A 17,149-nucleotide genomic window follows, 5' to 3' on the forward strand; every position below is an offset into this window, starting at 1 on the left:
GCGGGCCGCTAGCTTCCTGGGAGATTCTGTTGTCTGGCTGCTCTCTTAAGTTCTCTCTGTAACAGGAGTCTTTTGGATGTGCTCTGTCAGCCTGCTCTGTTCCCTGGAAGTTGCATGGTATTTTACAATTTTATTGCTTTGTTCACTATTTTCTTACTTTTTGTTTTTTAATCTATTCTCTCACTGCCTTCCCTTTTTGCTGAGCTATTCATTATGCACTAAAAAGTCTCTTTTGCATGTGTCATTCTAAAATCATGCTGCTGATGATGGGAGGGGGGAAGCCTGAAGAACACCGTTTACTGTTGTTTTCCTGACCACTAAAATGAATGCGTACTGGTTTCAACAACATCTCATTTCTTTGGGAAGGCTAATAGCCTGGTCACTTCATTATACTGCCTTTCTCCACAAGTGCCAACATAATAGAAATGCTTTCATTTTCCAGACTACCCTTGGGTGCTTGAGACAAATATTTTCAAAAGCTGACCCACACATTTTTTTTCTGTCAAAGTGAAAAAGCTATAAATCCGTTCATCACCTGTCCTCTAAGTTAACATATTGCACCTTCAGTCCTTTGTGATGTCTTAAAAATAATCAGTGTGCTTTCAACAGTGGGTACTTTATGAAATAGGTTAAGGTCTCATTTATTTAATTATTTATTTTCCCACGAGGGCATTTTATTACTGACAGCATGAGTCAGGACAGTTAAAGGTTGAAGTGAAATATCCAGCTTCTGATATGATGCAATATAAATTGGAATGGATTATTACTTTAGTCATGGTGGAAAAAATGATTGAAGCACTGTGTTGTGTTACCTGTAAGACAGAAGTCTACCAGTTATCTCTTTCTGGTTATATCTTCCTCCACTGCACGTTATAATATGGGGAATGCCTGCTAAGAAGAAATTTTGCGCTTCTGTGTTTTAGTGCCAGTTCTGTGCCTGTGGGCAGACAGGTTGTCAGCATGGAGTTAAAAGTGCGTTGTCCATGGTCGCGTTTTATGAAGAGGAGGTTATCATGAAGGAAGGAAGGCAGCCAGGACTCCTGGGTTTTGTTCCAGGCCTCCCTGACTCAGCTAGTGAGTAAATTGTTCTTATGTATTGTTTACACCATTTTTGAAAGCAAGAGTAACAACACTTAGCTATTTTACATTTTCACTTAATTGTAAAGAGCTGTATGGCCTGAGTATAAAAAGTACCTAAGGGCAAAAATCTATTTTATTCCTGTTGGTCTTCTGTTGGTCTTTTGAAAAAGGATCAAAAGATGGTGGAGGATAATTTTCAGCAGGGTTGTCCTTGTTTATTAACTTCTCCTTCCCACCCCTTGATTTAAGAGAACTCTGCCCAAGGTATTTGGGAGTGATAAATGTTGATGCAGATGGAAGTATAATGTTGCAGATGCTGTGACTCTCTGCAGTATGACTTCCTGTTTTTCCACGGTCCATCTTGATCCCTCATCGCTGGCTGTTCAGCTATACAAATACATGTATTTTCATGTGCTAGCCCTAAAGTCTCAGCTTTCCTTGCCTCAGGACAGTAGGGCTTAATGTTATCAGCAGTGGGAATGGACAGTGCCATTGCCTTAGCCAGAAAGGCTAAGGATGGTATGATGGCAGAGGAAAGCGTTTAGAAAATGGCTTTAGGTATTATGTTATCCGTTCAGCTGCCCTATTCAGATTTGCCTAGCTGATTCCTTTTCTTCCCTCCCCTCTAACCTTACGTTTCCCTGTCAGTGCAAACAGTTACCTGTGCAATAGGCGTTACCTGTATAAGGTGTTGGCATCCTCTAATCTTCTATTAGCCGCATGCAAAAGCACACTTTAACTATATGCTGATTAAAATAATGGCAGAGAGACTGTGTAGAATTTGTAGTGGTGGAATCGTGCCGGGAGAGGTTTTAAAAGTGAAGGAGAAGGCAGTGATAAGGCATGATAATTTTTCAAGTGTTAGGGTTTGTGGATGAAGAGTGATGGAAAGGAATTAGGGTTACCTGATACATTTTTTTCCCCCTACCCCAGCCTTGCAAAGCATGTAAGCATCTGCTTAAATTTCACTGAAGTTTACCATGCTGGTGAAGCTAGGTAACTACCTGAATGCCTTGCTGTTTCTCATGCAGTTAAGAGTCCAAACCAAAAGGACAGTAATGCTTCACTGGTAACTTTGGAGGGTTAAATGTTCTTGAGAAGCCATTTGCTTATAGGTTTGCAAAGGGAGAGGAGTGCAAGAACATGTTTAAACTGAGCAGTGAATTCTGCACAGCTCAGCTGGACTATCTGAGCTATGTTTAACAGACTACATTTAATCTTACCGTTTCAAGGAGCTGTATAAGAGCTGTTGAGCCTTAACAGACATGGAAAAGCTGTCCTGTAAAGTTACGCAAGTGGAAGGGCAGCTTGAATTTCGTGCTAGTTTCTCAGGAGAACTACAGAGGAGGTGCAGAAACATCATGTCATCTGCCTGTCCTGACCATGTTCTTTGGCTTGACATGCTGGGGGGTGGTGGTGTGTGTGGCAACTGTCTCCTGTTTTGCCACAGTCCAGTTCCTTTCTGAGTTTGCGCTGGATTGTCCAGGCTAGTATTTTTTTTTCTGCTGTGTGCTTGTCTGACTTCTTTCTTGGCTGTAGCTTCCTGTCATGTTGTTCAGCAGCAAAAGCACACTCATTATCAGTGCAGCTAGGCAGAGGCATGGTGAGCCAGGGGTTAAGCCAGCTCAGTTTCCTGCTCCTCTGCTTGCTCAGGTGTGCTGAGTAGGGCAATAAAGAGTGGCTGATTAGGAGAGAGAGAAACAACTTGGTGTGCAGAGCTTATGGGATTAGGCAGAATCCCAGGCTGGGAACTCTTCTTGTTTCTCTTCATTTATTTTGCTTGTTTTTGGTGATAATTACCATTTCTTATGGAAAAGGCTGTCCTATCTGCTGCTAATTTTTTCTTTTTTTTTTCCCCTGCTGAGTCATTGCACAACTCAACAGTCATTTGTGTGGCTTGCTTCCTGGATTCTTGAATCGGTTTGTCACGTACCTTTCTTCTTTCCTGCTACATTTAATATAACTCTGCATGCATTTCAAGCACTTCTGCGCAGCGGAACCCCTTCCAGATGGTCCTGTGGTATCTCTCTGTGACTGGGGTGAGTGAGGCATTTACTAATGGCAGAATGTGTCAGGCACTCAGTAAGTTATTATTCCTGTGATAACATGAATATTTGAAAATTATTAATCTTCCTTAGATGCAGACTGTGAATGCAGATGTATTATCTTGTAACTGAAGAGACAGAAAACCCTGTTTGCTTTTGATTTTTCATACATTCCACAGCTGGCATCTGCTTAGGCAATTAAACACCTTTCATAGTGCTTAGAAAGGGGATCTTCTTATTGTTCATCTTCAAATATCACTTCACTCTTGGGTAGTCTATGAATATGCAGCTCACCTTTTTCTCTTTCTCTTCCCTCCCTTGCTCATGCCTTTAAAATTAGGTTGCTGATTTTGTTGGTGTTTCAGGGACTTTAAAGAGGTTACCTAAAACCACAATATTGTTAAGCAGTGTAGTTAATTTTTTTTTGTTTTAAAAGGGTGAAAATTCCTGGCTGATATTTTTTCACATTATGATTTAACATGTCCTTGTTCTTAGACACAGGTTGTTTCTGGAATGCTTATATTTTGTTGCTCATAGTTTGTTTTTTAAATGCAAAATAAACAGAAAGCTTGACCTTTCTTTTTTTTTTTTAGTGTTTATGTTTTAGATGCTTTTTTTTTTTTTTGCAGTTAAATAAAAACAACAACAATCAACAAAACAGTTCTGCTTCCTGAGCTCTGGTATTCACAAAGGGCTTGGGGTGATGTTGCGTGGTGAAGCATTGCAGCACCCTTACAACCTCAGATCCTCAGCTCCAGCATTGCAAAGCCATGATAAAAGCCCAGGTTCTGTCCCACTCAGTGTGGAGAGACACTTGTGTGTCAGGATGGTATCTGCAAAAGCCTGCAGGAGGTACTCAAAGTCAGAGGAAGGTCTTTGAGAGGGGTGTGTTAAGATCTTGCTCATCTCCTCTTTGTGAAAGTGCATCCCAATGAAGGAGAGCTGAAATGCTGCTGTGGCTGAAGCAGGGCTTCTCCAGAGCAGGGTCTGTAGAGACAGGCAAGTACTTGTGCTGGCACAGGGAAGATAGGGCAGCAAAAGGCTGTGAAGAGATGGGAGCTGCTCCTTTTGGTAGCAGCAGAGCGGCTGGATTGCTTAGGCTGTTCATTGGTTAGAAGTGCTGGCTTGAAGCCCTGTTAGATAGGCACTTTGATAATACAGGTATCTGCAGCCCAGTGCTTCCGGGTTTAGTGGTCCTGCTAAGTTTTTCTGTATATATTGTTTTTCTCTTTCTGTCTCTCTCTCTTTTTTTTTTTTTTTTTTAAAGAAATTCAGAAGGTAATGGGGAAAGGAGAGGAGGAGATGTTGCATAAAACCTTTGCGGTTAGAGCCATAGATTGGGAAACAGCAGACTTCAACACTGTCCTGAGCCTGTGCAGTTTAATTCCCTGAGAGAGTGCCCTAATTACCTGCCTGTAAGGAGGATTGGGATAGAGGAAGCTCTTGTTCCGTCCTATGTGAAGCTAGAATATTGCGCGGCAAAGAATGGCAGATGCGTGAGGGTAGAGAGTGTGTGATCCTCTAGTCTAGACTGGAGGGTGTTTTTCTCCCTGTGTTCTGATTTTTTTTCCTCCAGGACCTGGTAGAGTGTTTCATACTTAGGAGCCTTTGGATTAAAGCTGTGCTTCTGTGAATGGTCTTTGTGGTTAGGAACTGCCAAACTGAAATTATTTGCTGTTTTAGCCTCAGTCTTCCACTGAAATGTTGGGCAAGTTACTTGAGCTGTGTTGGCTACTGTGGCTTTTTGGAAAATGGAGATACTCCCTTTGCTCACCTCTGGTCTGCTTTGAGGTAGATAGTCCTTGCCTTGACATTTTACAGTCTCCTGGCATATTCAAGTGCAGCACTTAGCATAATCAGGGTCAGTAAGCACTACAACAATAGAGCTTACGACCAGAAATCTCTATGATACAGATTACACATGGTGTTTCAGCGTTGTGTTGCTGTGAGTAGCCTTTAGAGTTAATGTTTTTGTTTTATGATGTACCACCTCTCAGTCTCTCCTCAAAAATCTAAATCAGACTGAAGCCTTGGCTAATTGTTCTATTGCAATTCATCTCCGTGGCAGCAGGAAACCTCGCAGCAGGGTTTCCTTTCACAGCAGACGTGTGCCAGCTCAAATGCTTTTGTACCAAAAATGCCTGTGTGGGTGTTGAAGGTAGAATGATTGGATAGTAGTGGTTGCAGCTGTATCCTTGAGAACATGAGACAAGGGAGATCAATGGTCTCTTTTCTGTGTTTTTTTTTAATTATTTATTTCTGAAAAAGATATTTAACAATTGCAAATCATTCCAAAAGGGCAAGGTAAATTTTTTTTTTGATTCTCAAAGACTGTGTCAACACTGGCACTGTTTGTAATGCTGGCATTGGTTCTGCAGGAGGTTGGAGTGGAAAATGTACTCTGAACCACAGCGAGACATTTTGACCCCTATAGCTCCTCTGTCTTCTGGTCTGCATCCAGCTCTCAAGTGCTGCTTCCACTTGTCACCCCTACACCTTACTTACTGCACTGCTGCCACCTGCATTTCCTCATCCTGTGTATCAGGAGCAAGAGTAGCAGATGAGTGGCCCAGGCCACCTATGATAGTAGAACAGGTAGAAGCACTGCTGTAAACCTTATGCCAAGGCCGCTGGCCATTTAAACCATCAGAATGCCTGGAGCTATTCTTTACTTATTTCTTATGCTTATCTTTCCTAGTTTTTTTCTGCAGATCAGGTTCCAGTGTCTGGAGTTACAACCATTCATCCCCTAGTATTCGCTAGCAAGTCGTCTTTGAATTTTTTTTCCCTGACTCCTTCCACAGAGTGGGGCATGACAGTGTTGTGCCAACCGTATAAACACAATCATTTTTTGCTGTCAGTTTGCTAAAACAGAAAAGGTAGCTCTAGATAGGTGATTGGCTCCCTACAAACGCTTAGGCAGAGAAAGGATTTCCCTGCTAAGCAACTGGCTGACTGGACAAGTTTAAATGTTGTTTCATGTTATGAACAGTTGTCACTTAACAGCACGCAGGGCTAATTGTAACTGATTAGCTGATTGCACTTAATTATTCCATTTGCTGAAAGCATCTTTTTTCCAGTAGTTGCTTGTGTTAGGAAAGATTAAATTTACCATTGCTTTGCATTACCACTGAACTACAGACAAAAGAGAGATCAGCCCAAATGAGTGTCCTTGGATCTAGATTCAGGTAATGCTTCAAAATTTTGGGATGTAATTTGGAATAGCCGTAATGTAATAGTTCTTACTACTGTCTTGTGTTATGGCAATATTTGAAGACTCCAGCAAAGAATGGAACTGCTTTTGCTGGGCACTGAGGAAGACATGAGATGAAGACCTTGCCCAGAAAAAGGCGTAATCTTAACAAAAAAGAAAAGAAAACGGGGCAGGGGAATTGCAAAGGAAATGCAGGGAGCATTAGTGCCAGATTTTGACTAGGAGCTTTGTGAGATGGTACCCATCTTGCTGTCCTTTGGATGAGGAAGGTGGGTAGCAGCAGTCTGAGCTCTCTTGTGCCAGGGTTGGAGCTAGATCATCCAGACCTAGCCAGCAGGAGGGAGGGAGAACCCCGGGGAGGGCACCCTGCTGCTGCTGGCACACTGGAGTTGTGTTGGCAGTGCCCAAGTTTGGACTTCGCAGTGGAACAGGAAGGGCATGAGCAGCCATCCTTTTCCATCTCTCGTCTATGCGGAAACTTTAGAGCTGCTGTTGGTGATTTAATAAATTATAAATGAGAGGTTAGCACTCTCGTTCCCTGGAGACAGTTTTCTTTAATACATTTATATTTGTTCCTGAACCAAACAAAAGAAAGTCAAGCCAGAGCTCGGTGATTCTGATTGTGCAGTGATTTCCTAAGTCCTTTTCTTATACTGGGCAAAAGTGACGAGAGGAGACCATTCTTGAGGTTTTTTTATTGGCCATCATTGTGTTCTTTTAAAAGAAAATGCCAAGCACCTACTAAGACAATGTCTTTTATGTGTTGCCAAATAAAAGAGCAGGTTTGTTCAGTAATATATGTATGCAAAAGCATGAAAATTCTATGATTGTTTTTATAAAACTTTTTAATAACTAAGAACATAGCTCAAAGCATGTAAAAACTGAATATTCCAAGAACTTATTGTTTATATAAAACACCTAAAGAAATTCCAGTTATGCAAAAACTGAATGCACATTATTAAAGCCCAGTTCAACAAAGCTTTTAGGTACATGTTCCAGTCCCTACTTATTTATGTACTTCGCTGAAGAGAGGGGTGCTACTGATTTGAGCCATAAAACAGAACCGGATGAGACAGGAAAACAAAGCTGCCAAAATTATGGGAGAAGAAGCAGAATAAAAAGAAGGGGGGGGGGGTCTACTGAGCCTCTGTTCTCTTTTGCTTTCACACTTAGAGATGATTTACATAAGGTGATTTGGGGTTGATCTTACCTGCAGAACCGCTTTTTGTTTTGAGAAAAATAACAATAATGGATTTGGTTTTATAGTGTGTGGTTGTTGGTTTCTCCTCTCCCAGCATCCCTCCTTACCCCTTGATGGGCCTGAAAAGCCTCCCGTTGGTGGCTAGCAATTTGACACCTTGGAAGTACTTGCAACCTGAGCAGTGGTGTTGAGGTCCTGCTGGCAGAACTGTCATGGCTGGCTAAGCGAAGTAGGTCACCTTGACGGCCGGCCCAAGTGTGTGCGAGTGAGAACATATGCAGTGCCCTCAAGCACTAGAATATGGACATGTGGGCTTGTGGGGGCTTTGGTTTTTTCAGCTGAGGATCAGAAGGGGTAGTGTGAAGTAAAGTGTGTGTGTATGCATGCGTTGTTTCAAGGATGTTGAGTAAACCAGGGAAAAATGTCTAAGACCATTACAGAGAGGAGGCAGGCTGCCTGTTGACCGCTTTTTGCGAAAACGCAAACTGTCCTCCGCAGACTTGCTCACAGGTTTTAAATTCCGCCTGATCTGATCTTGCTCATGGAACTTTTCTTTGGCAGCTCAGAGGCTGTGATTTAAATATTCATGCAAATTAATAAACAACACACATATTTTGAAGTCTGAAAATTCGGTTAAACCCTTGAGCAAAGATAATTTAACTAGATAACTGTATCAGAGCCTTTACTGAAAGCGTGTCCAGAGAGTTGAAATAGGGCAAGGAAACAATTTGTTAATTAATCTCTGCAGTACTGCTGGCCTTCTCTCCTCAGCGCTGCAGAGATATATTAGCAGTGGAAGAACTGACATGTCCCCTATATCGCTTTTAAAAATTAATCAGGTGATGCTGCTGATTTTTAAAAGACTTTTATTTAAACCTTTCATTTTAAAAATCCATTTTTTTAAATGTTATATAGCCCTAAATGAAAGGTTGATGCAAAGAGGAAAAAAAAAGAGAAAGAGATTTCTCTTCTGGCAGACTGCTGAGGATCTAATTTAACAGTTGGTGATGCACAAGTGAGAAAGTAATTTTTTAAAAATTATTTTATAGGAACAGAAACCCCCAAACTAAAAATGTGCTTGAAATTTTGTTTCGTGGCCTTGTAAACTGTCTTCTAGACAAGGAGTTGAACAACAACCATTAGTATTAGCAGTCGCGCTATTCGTTCAATTCTATCATAATATTGGTGATCTCCAACTTACTGTTGCTTTCCTGAGTGTAGGTATGGTTTTCCAGTCTCAATTTGGAATTTGCAAGTAGGAAGAGTTAAAAATTCTGAATCTGAAAACTATTTAAAGACTATGCCATACATCATGATGTCCTATAAAATTGAATTCACCTGTATACGTAATAGTGCTGATCCTGTGAAGACCTGTATTCCCATACCTTCTCTGTTTGGGCAGATGTACAAATTTGCCTGGGAACGTTCCTCGAAAGGTCCACATTTATGAAATTGCTGCATAGCATAAATGAACACGTTTTTTTTGTTCAACTTTTAAGGGCCCACAGTAATAGTTTGCAGACCTTAGCAGGCGAGCGGACCCCAAGTTGAAAACTACTGATATAAACATATAAAACTAGTCAGTGGGTGCATCCTTACTTGAATTAGCAGAGCTACAGCATAGAATAACTTGCGAAAACTTAGTTTGATTCATGCTCACTAATATTTGAATGATAAGGTGGGCTTTTTAATATCCTTTCATTGTAATATAATGGTATTCTATTACTTTTTCTTACCAGTGGCTTCCTAAACAATTGGATTTTGGCTTCCCAATTGTATCAACTTCTGTCAAGAGTAGCAATTATAGCTTTCCACTTTGTAGGGCATACAATCAATCACAATAAACCATTCTGTTATGCCAGGTTTTCATTTTGTGGTTGAGGATTAAATGCAATCCATTTACCATTTGTTTATTTATGAGGTGTGTTTTAAGCTGACCCTGTAGGTCTTTTCCATCCTCACTTTGTACAAGCCTTGAGACAGACTTTAGAAATCTTATTTTATATAATACAGATGGGCATAATGTAATCAATAAGGTGTTGACAGTGCTGATTTAAAACATGGGAAATTAAATCCTCTTTCAGGTCAGCACTGTCAGCCCTCAATTCCCATCTCTCGTTTCATTTTCCCTGGGGCTCTTGGGCTATCTCTGTTTTCCATATTGCATGATTATTTTCTTCCTTTCCACTGTATTAGTTTTAGTTTTGTGGATGCAGAGTTTATTTGGAAAATTGGGATTTGGATTGTGGGTGGGGGGAGGTTTGTGGGGGGGGGTTGCCTTTTTCTTTTGCTTTTTTTTCCAAATGCATAGCTAATAGCTAATGCATAGCTATTCTTGTGGTATAAGTTTGACGTCAGAAATAAAGAAACATCAGTGTTTTTCGCTTTATTCCAACTTCTTGCCCAGTTGTTTATACACTTTGGGTCAGGTCTCTCAGTTCTTGTTTCCTAGTTTTTCTAGCTTTCCTCATGGTGATAAGGAGCAATCCATATAATATGAAGAGTCCTCTTAATAATTCTGCTTTCATATACTCTATGTTGACATCACTTTATATATATATATATATATATTTATTTTTTTTTTCATTGTAGCATTGTGACTCCTCATCTTGATCAATTTTTTTTAAGGCCTCTAAAGCAGAGTTTTCAGGTATCTTTTTTACTGATTCACTGTTGGCATATCTTTCCATGCTGGTGATGGAGAGGTATGGGTTTGTAGCCTGAAACCTCTCTTTGCACTGGGGGAGACAGAGGTGCTGCAGTCAGGCTGTTATGCTGTGCCTTGGAGGATTAACATGCTCAGCATTAGCTTGAGGTTTCTGCACAGTGGCTTACCTGTAGTGAACTCCTGAAGCCTAAAGTAAACCCAAATCTCATTTGTCTACAAAATGTTCTGCCAGTTCTTGTGGAGGTGCCCAGAAGCACTGCGTAATGCTACTAACTCTTCAGCTTGCAGCACTGCATCACATACTTGGATTTCAGTCTGCTGGATTCACTGTTCTCCTCTTTCTTGAGTAGTGTCTGTTAACACTGTCAAACTGAGAAATGCTTATTGAAGACAAACATGGTTGCTAGGAGCAAGGAAGATGAGCCAAGTGGATGTACAGTTCCCTGGAAGCAATGGAACGGCTGTTCCTTACTACGTTTTTAGTGCCCTGATAAAGATTGTGTCATTTTGGCCTTCTATGCAGACTATTTGAGCAGCATAAATGCCAATTTTTATCAGATAGTGTTTGAAGCGCGTTGGTTTTCAGAATAGATTTGTGTCAGCAAAGACCTTATTTAAATATGGCTTCTTGAATTTATATCTCAGGAAACATCACTATCTATGGAGTTGTAAATCCTCTTGAATCATAAATTCCGTAGGGCAGAGCTATGCTTTTCCATTGGTTGAGAAATCTCCAGGCACAATAAGAGTGCTATATAAATAATAAATACACTAATAAATCAGTTATCATCAGCTCTCACCTCCTAAATTGAGGTCAGAAAGAAAATTCATTCGAGGGGGAGGCAGAAGGGAAAGATGAAATGCCTGATGGCCCCTTGGGGGAGCAAACCTAAAGATCGGAACTGGTATTTAATTTAAAAAATATATAGTCAGCCCCAAATGAGTATCTGTCGAGCAGACAATTAACTGTCTGATGTGAGGAGTCTGGCATTCAAAACGCTCAATGCTTCCATGCTAGCACATGGCTTTCAAAGCATCAAGCACCTCTGAAAGTAAATGGTCAACACCCTTGTGTCCTCCTAGAGGAGAGCGATTAATCTGTGTGTCATCAGCATCTAGATGACACCAAAGTCCGTGATAACCGTGTCACTTAAACCACTGTGGTCCAGTGATAAAACATGGTGTGTGTCAAAGAAACTCAATAAGGGCTACAAAACTTCTGTTAGGAACCCCACAATTTTTAAAGTATCTGCCTTGTTTCCTCCTCCTTTAAATTAAGGGGCGTTTTCCACAAAAACAGTTTTTATGATTCTTCATCTCTTGTGCAAACAGATATGTGAAAAACATTTGGTATTTGTGGATGTAGGACTCCTTCAAACCCTGATCTAGGGAAGGTTATTTTCTAGTGGAAGTTGTATTTAGTTTTACAATATTGTACACATACACTAATGGTAAAGTTTATGGACATCAGTCTGAATATTAGTTTTCTGATTTTATAAAGCATCTAGCATGCCTTATCTGTTCTAGGTGCTTTCTGCCTTGTAAGGCATTGCAATGCACTCCTTGAACAGTGCGTGGAGGTAGGACTTAGTGCTCAGTAATGCAGAACAGTTGGGGAATCCAGTCAGGAAGATAGTACAGCTCTATAACTGAAATATTTTAATTACTCATCAGCACACATGGAAATGCCATCATTGATGGGATAAATTAGATTTGAGAACCTGAAAAGGAGCATTAGATAGTTTCTTGATACAAATGTTTATACAAATAGGCAAGCTCTGGCTTGAAATTCGTAAACTTGACCTACTAGAGAAGTTTAAGGAATGGGTGTGGACACAGGCTGTGTCTTTTGTGAAATGTCCTGTAAACATTTGTTCCGGTACATTTGATTCTCAATTTACAATGAAGAAGGATTCATTCATCTGAAGAGAGATTGCTTAATGGCCCCTGTACAGACAGAACCTTTATTAATATAGTGGTGTCGGATTTCACGTAAAGGGCATTCAGAGCTGCTAAACAGTTGGAGAAGTGACATTTAACTAAAATTGTATTTCTGTTGTTACGGCTAATATTAAATTTTGTAGTTAATTTTCAGTCATTTATAACACCCATGAAAGGGCCAAATGTAGGCCTTGCAGAATAGAGCTGGTTCTTTTATTTGTTTGGCCTTTAATGTTTACAAAATGTCTATGTCAGTGTTTTATGTAAACACTAGCCAGGCTCTTGTTTTTTTCCCCTCCTGTGGAAAAGGATCCATGGCAGAAACAAGATAATTAGTCTTGTTACATCTTGACATGTGTGGTGAGTTAGGCGTATGTATGTTGTGCTATTTATTTGTTCTATAAATTAAAATAATGTCAAATATACATATAAATATTTATACATGTGCATATATATTATATACATATTCTAAACCCATCTTGCCTCTCCTTGTGGCTAGGAAAAATCGTAATGTCTGACTGCTAGAAATCTCCTTGCCCCAGCTGTGTGGCTCTAGGGTTTTACATGCCCCGAGGACATTTTCTTTGATGTTCCTTTCAGTGACTGCAACCACAGTGTGGCTGTTTCCCAGTTACATGTTCTTTGGTTTCTTGTTTTGGGGCTTCTAGTGGGACTCCCAGCAGGTCTGCAGCTTTGAAAATTAGCAGCCAAGTTCCTATAGGAAGTCCAGAAGAAAAGCTGAGAGTGTGTGAAGAAATAATGCCTAGAAATATTGTTGCAGATAGATTCCTGTCCTTAGTCTTTCCATAGTAGCTTTTCTTGAGATCCTGAGCTGTGGTTTCGTTCTCCAGGATATCCTTGAAAATGTGGAGTTCCTGTAAAATCGCTTGAAATAGCTTTAAAAAAAGGAGTGTCTTGAGTAGCTGCATTTCTTTCCCTGCCTTTCTTCTGCCCTTCTGCCAATATTTCAGTGTTGCTAATTTACAAAGATTATTTTTCTTCATCCAGATTAGGGGCTGTGAGGAAAAAAGTCAGTAGGCTTGAGAATATAAGGGACTAACATTATCCTTAGCATCTTTTGCCTTCCTTGCTCTTTTGTCTCAGATGGGATGGAATTAAATAGCTACTGTTAAAGATTAATAATGGTTCACAGAAGGTTATCAAATGTTTATAATGCCGTTAGAGAATCTTAAATATCATTTCCAATATTTTGTGGTACTGTGACTAAGTATTTGATTTCTGTCAGTACTAGAGTATTCCATTAAACGAGTCTAGCAAATGCTTACTGAATTGGTTGTTTAAAATATACAATGGTACAGGCAGAGCTTTTCTTGTTTCCAGTGAAAGTCCAGAACACCTTCAATAGGAAGAATAATCAGAATGCATTTCAGAATCTCAGTGGGAAGGGTTTGGGAAGAGTTTTATCGTGGAGTTTTATATGCCTAAGTTTATCTATAATGTGAGTGAATAGATCAGGCACCAGTAAAAAGGACTGGGTTCTATGATATCCGTGTTTGTCTGAGACGCTATGAAAGCAGAGACCCAGAAACCTGGGCCTCTGGCAAGGTATTTCCGCTTGTTTTTAAATTATTGCATATTTGTTAGTAAAAAGAAATTTCAAGACAGATGCTTTGTATGTGGAGAGAAATTGGTAAGCATTTGGACACTTTTTTTTTTTTTTTCCATTTTACTGTCTTAAAGAAATGTCTGTTTCTGCAGCGAGAGTGAGTTATGCTTTACAGTACAGAAATAAAGGCATGCGTAGAACATGTTCTCCTCTTGACATCATGGTCAGATTTCCCAGCAACTTCAGCGTACCACAAGTGAGCATATAGTTTGTGTAATATATATCAAGTCTGTATATATGTATTTTATAATCTCAATTACAGATTTCCACTCTCTCCTGGTTTGTAGTTTCTGCATGATAAACCTTCTATAAAGTAATGCCTGCCTTACATTAAACCTAAATAGCCTGTCAGGATTGTTTGGATCATTAAAATGGAGACCTGGATTTCCTGCTAGTTCTTCTGTGGCATAGGATAGGAAGTGTCATTCCATCTGAACATTTCCCTCTATCCACCTGAAACTATCCCAGGATAAATTGCTGCTGAAAGCAATCAGCCATCCTTACAGTAACATAACAGTAACATACCTTTGGTCTCCAAGGTCACTTCCTTACTCCCGCGGTTGTTTATTAGCTATACGCAGTAATGAGGGGGTGAGCCAGCTCCTTACAGCTTGAAAATTCTGAACTGAGATCTTGCATTGGTGATTCATTTGGCTCATTCGGACTCTAGATTTTTCTGGTTGTTTCTGTATGAATGAAAGTCAGTGTTTTGGAAACAGCATAGTCAAGTCTTGTGAATGTTACTTATATAATTGTAGGAGGAATACCATGCTTGGAAAAAATAAATGAGCTGTTAGGTAAAAATTCCTGTTTAATCCTGTGCATTTGTATATCTAAATTGGTTTCTTTCATCTTGAGAAATTTCTGAAAATCTGTCAGTTTTGAAGGTCAAGTTGTCATTTAATGAAATTTGAAGAAAATCAGTAAGGTTCTTGAGTGAAATGCACAGAACCAGCTGTATTTTGTTTCTGTCCTTCGGCAGCCCTATGTTACTAGCAATGTTTTAGATATTAAAAAAATTTGCTTGTCAAAAGGAAATAGCATTTTTTGGGGGTGGAAAATACTCCTAGGAAACCAGCTTTCTGATGAGAAATCCAAGCGGAATTGCCATAATCTTGAGGAGTTAGTATAGTTAGTATAGTAAATTCATTTGTAATCCAAAATGATCATAAAGATGTAAATTTGGTCTTTTTATTTTCAAATCTGTAATCTGAGATAGCATGCATTTGATAAGCTGTTTGTTTTAATAGTGATGCAGAAAGGTGGATCTTGATCTTCCTCTCCTCTTCCTTTCATCCCATCACTCTATCTGATGGTGTTAAGCTGTTTAATTTGTTTAGATTCTTTTAAAACGGTTGCAATATTGCCAAACGCAAACATTTTGAAATCCTGAGCAAAGCCTCATCGTGCCCTTTTCAAAATCATGAGGTTGACTTAAAAAATGTTGGGGTTTAAGTTTCTCTGTTGTTTTTCGAGTTTTGAGCTCTGGTTTTGAAACCTTTTCTTCACAACCGGCAGGTTAAAATAAGTACTAAATTTCTCATGTGGTGGAGCTGGGGCAATGAGAAACATGTCAGATCTTTTGAGTCTTTATGTGCAGTGCAGGCCAGATGAAAGAGCAGTCACCCCATGAGCACCAAATTTCCAGATTTACAAATAACAAATTCTTTAAACATGTATGTTGCAAAGGTGTGATTCTCTCATCTTAGCTGGCATCGCACTTCTGTGTTCTCAATCACGCCATTTTCATGCAGGTTTTCTGCAGATACATACTGCTTTCACTTTTAGGCATATTTTGTCTTGCCTCATTAGGAATGGCCTACTTCTAAATGGTGATGTTTACAGTGTGAATGGCTCATGAAACCGTTTAGCAGCATTACCCTGAGGCATTAAGACTTTTGGTTTTGAGGCCTGTATTCTCTGGGATGTGTTTTTTATTAGAACAGAAATGTGATCATGAAGCTGAGTATACAATTATATGGGATATGACTTTGTAACTCAGCCATCCTATTATTATGAGTGTTAATTACTTCATTCTTAACCCTTATGCAGAGTACAAACTAGACTTAAATTCTTTGGCCCAGTTAATTATGCCATAGCTGCAAACAGTATGTAGGAGTTTTAGGACTTCAGACCTTGATCCGAGGCCTGTTTCAGCAGCTGTCTTTTCTGGCATCTTCCCTGGCTCCACTGCTGGTGGCTGTGGTTACGACTTCTTGTTTAGGCTGGTTAGCTAGGCAGCTTTTGAGGGGATTTGCTCACAGGCCATTTCTGAAATGGAGAGAGCATGAGATTCACAGGCTGATGCACAGATTTTCATCTGTGTTTTAAATGCGTGGTTCATCTAACTGTCTCCCGCATACTGGTGCAGCAGCTTTGGGGTGGCTGACATGTTGGTCATGATGGAGGGGAAGTCAGGCTTGGAGTCAGAAAACTGCCATGTGATATGGGTTGGAGGGCATGTATTTTAACATTTTTCTTTGTTTGATGCTCTGCTTAATCCAGTGCTAGCCTGAAACCGTCAGTGTCCTGGTTTAATACACAGACCGCAAGTAAATCGCAGGTGTTTCTTAGGCGCACAGGATAGTTTTCTCTAGTCTGAACTAGCTTTTGTCATTCACTGAAAAATAAGTATCATGTTTCCTTTTTCTAATGTTAATTTGAACTTTGTAAGGTTAGAGTTTATCAGTTTTGTTTTCTGTTTCTCCGTACTCTCCTTTTTTGTCATCTTTTGACCAAGATTTACAGTCAAATAATAGTGATGTGATTTATGTCGTCTTTGTCTGGTAAAGATGCGCATGACATTGGAGCAAGTCCACATACATTGTGGGGCTTTGGGATTTAAATAAACTTTCATATATTAATTGGATATTCTAAAGGAAACAAGAAGTAGCTTGCACTTTTTCAGGGCCATAGCAGCTTTGATGTTAAAATACCACTTTTGAATTCTGTTTTTGTTTGTCATCCTGTTGATTTTAAACACTTTTGACCATGTTTGTCTTTCTCCTGTGATAGAATTATGTTTAAGCTTTTTCAGTAGGTGATGTATCCGCTTAATTGATCTGCATGGCAAAATTTTTAGCTGTTGAACCCATTTATCATGTTAAGTTTTATTGTGCTGAGCATTAGGGTTTGTGATGCACTGAGAACAAAAGGATGGGAAATAGCTGATGAATCCTGCTTAATATTTCTTCTGTTGCATCCAAATTTTGTTATAAAGAACAGAAAAGTCCAAAGCAGTTTTCTGAAAAGGCTTTCACCATATTTATTTTAGTTGAATTGTATGTAAATTAGCATAGTAAACATTTAGCCAAGCCAGCCTTCTTTTCCATCAATATATATGCAGTGTTGATTGTTGAAATGGTTATTCTAA

At 39.6% G+C, this 17,149-nt stretch overlaps 1 protein-coding gene across 1 annotated transcript in view; it reads left to right on the top strand.

Moving 5' to 3' along the window:
• Window positions 1-2,695: 2,695 nt before the first annotated feature.
• The window catches only part of ARHGAP32 (Rho GTPase activating protein 32), a 184,609-nt gene continuing 170,155 nt past the window's right edge, over window positions 2,696-17,149 (top strand). The window contains exon 1 of the mRNA XM_026071774.1: window positions 2,696-2,733. The gene's annotated coding sequence lies outside the window, so the exon portion shown is untranslated. The remainder of the gene's footprint in view (window positions 2,734-17,149) is intronic.

Source organism: Apteryx rowi, unplaced genomic scaffold, assembly GCF_003343035.1.
Source record: "Apteryx rowi isolate R43461 unplaced genomic scaffold, aptRow1 scaffold_33, whole genome shotgun sequence".
Classification (NCBI taxonomy): domain Eukaryota; kingdom Metazoa; phylum Chordata; class Aves; order Apterygiformes; family Apterygidae; genus Apteryx; species Apteryx rowi.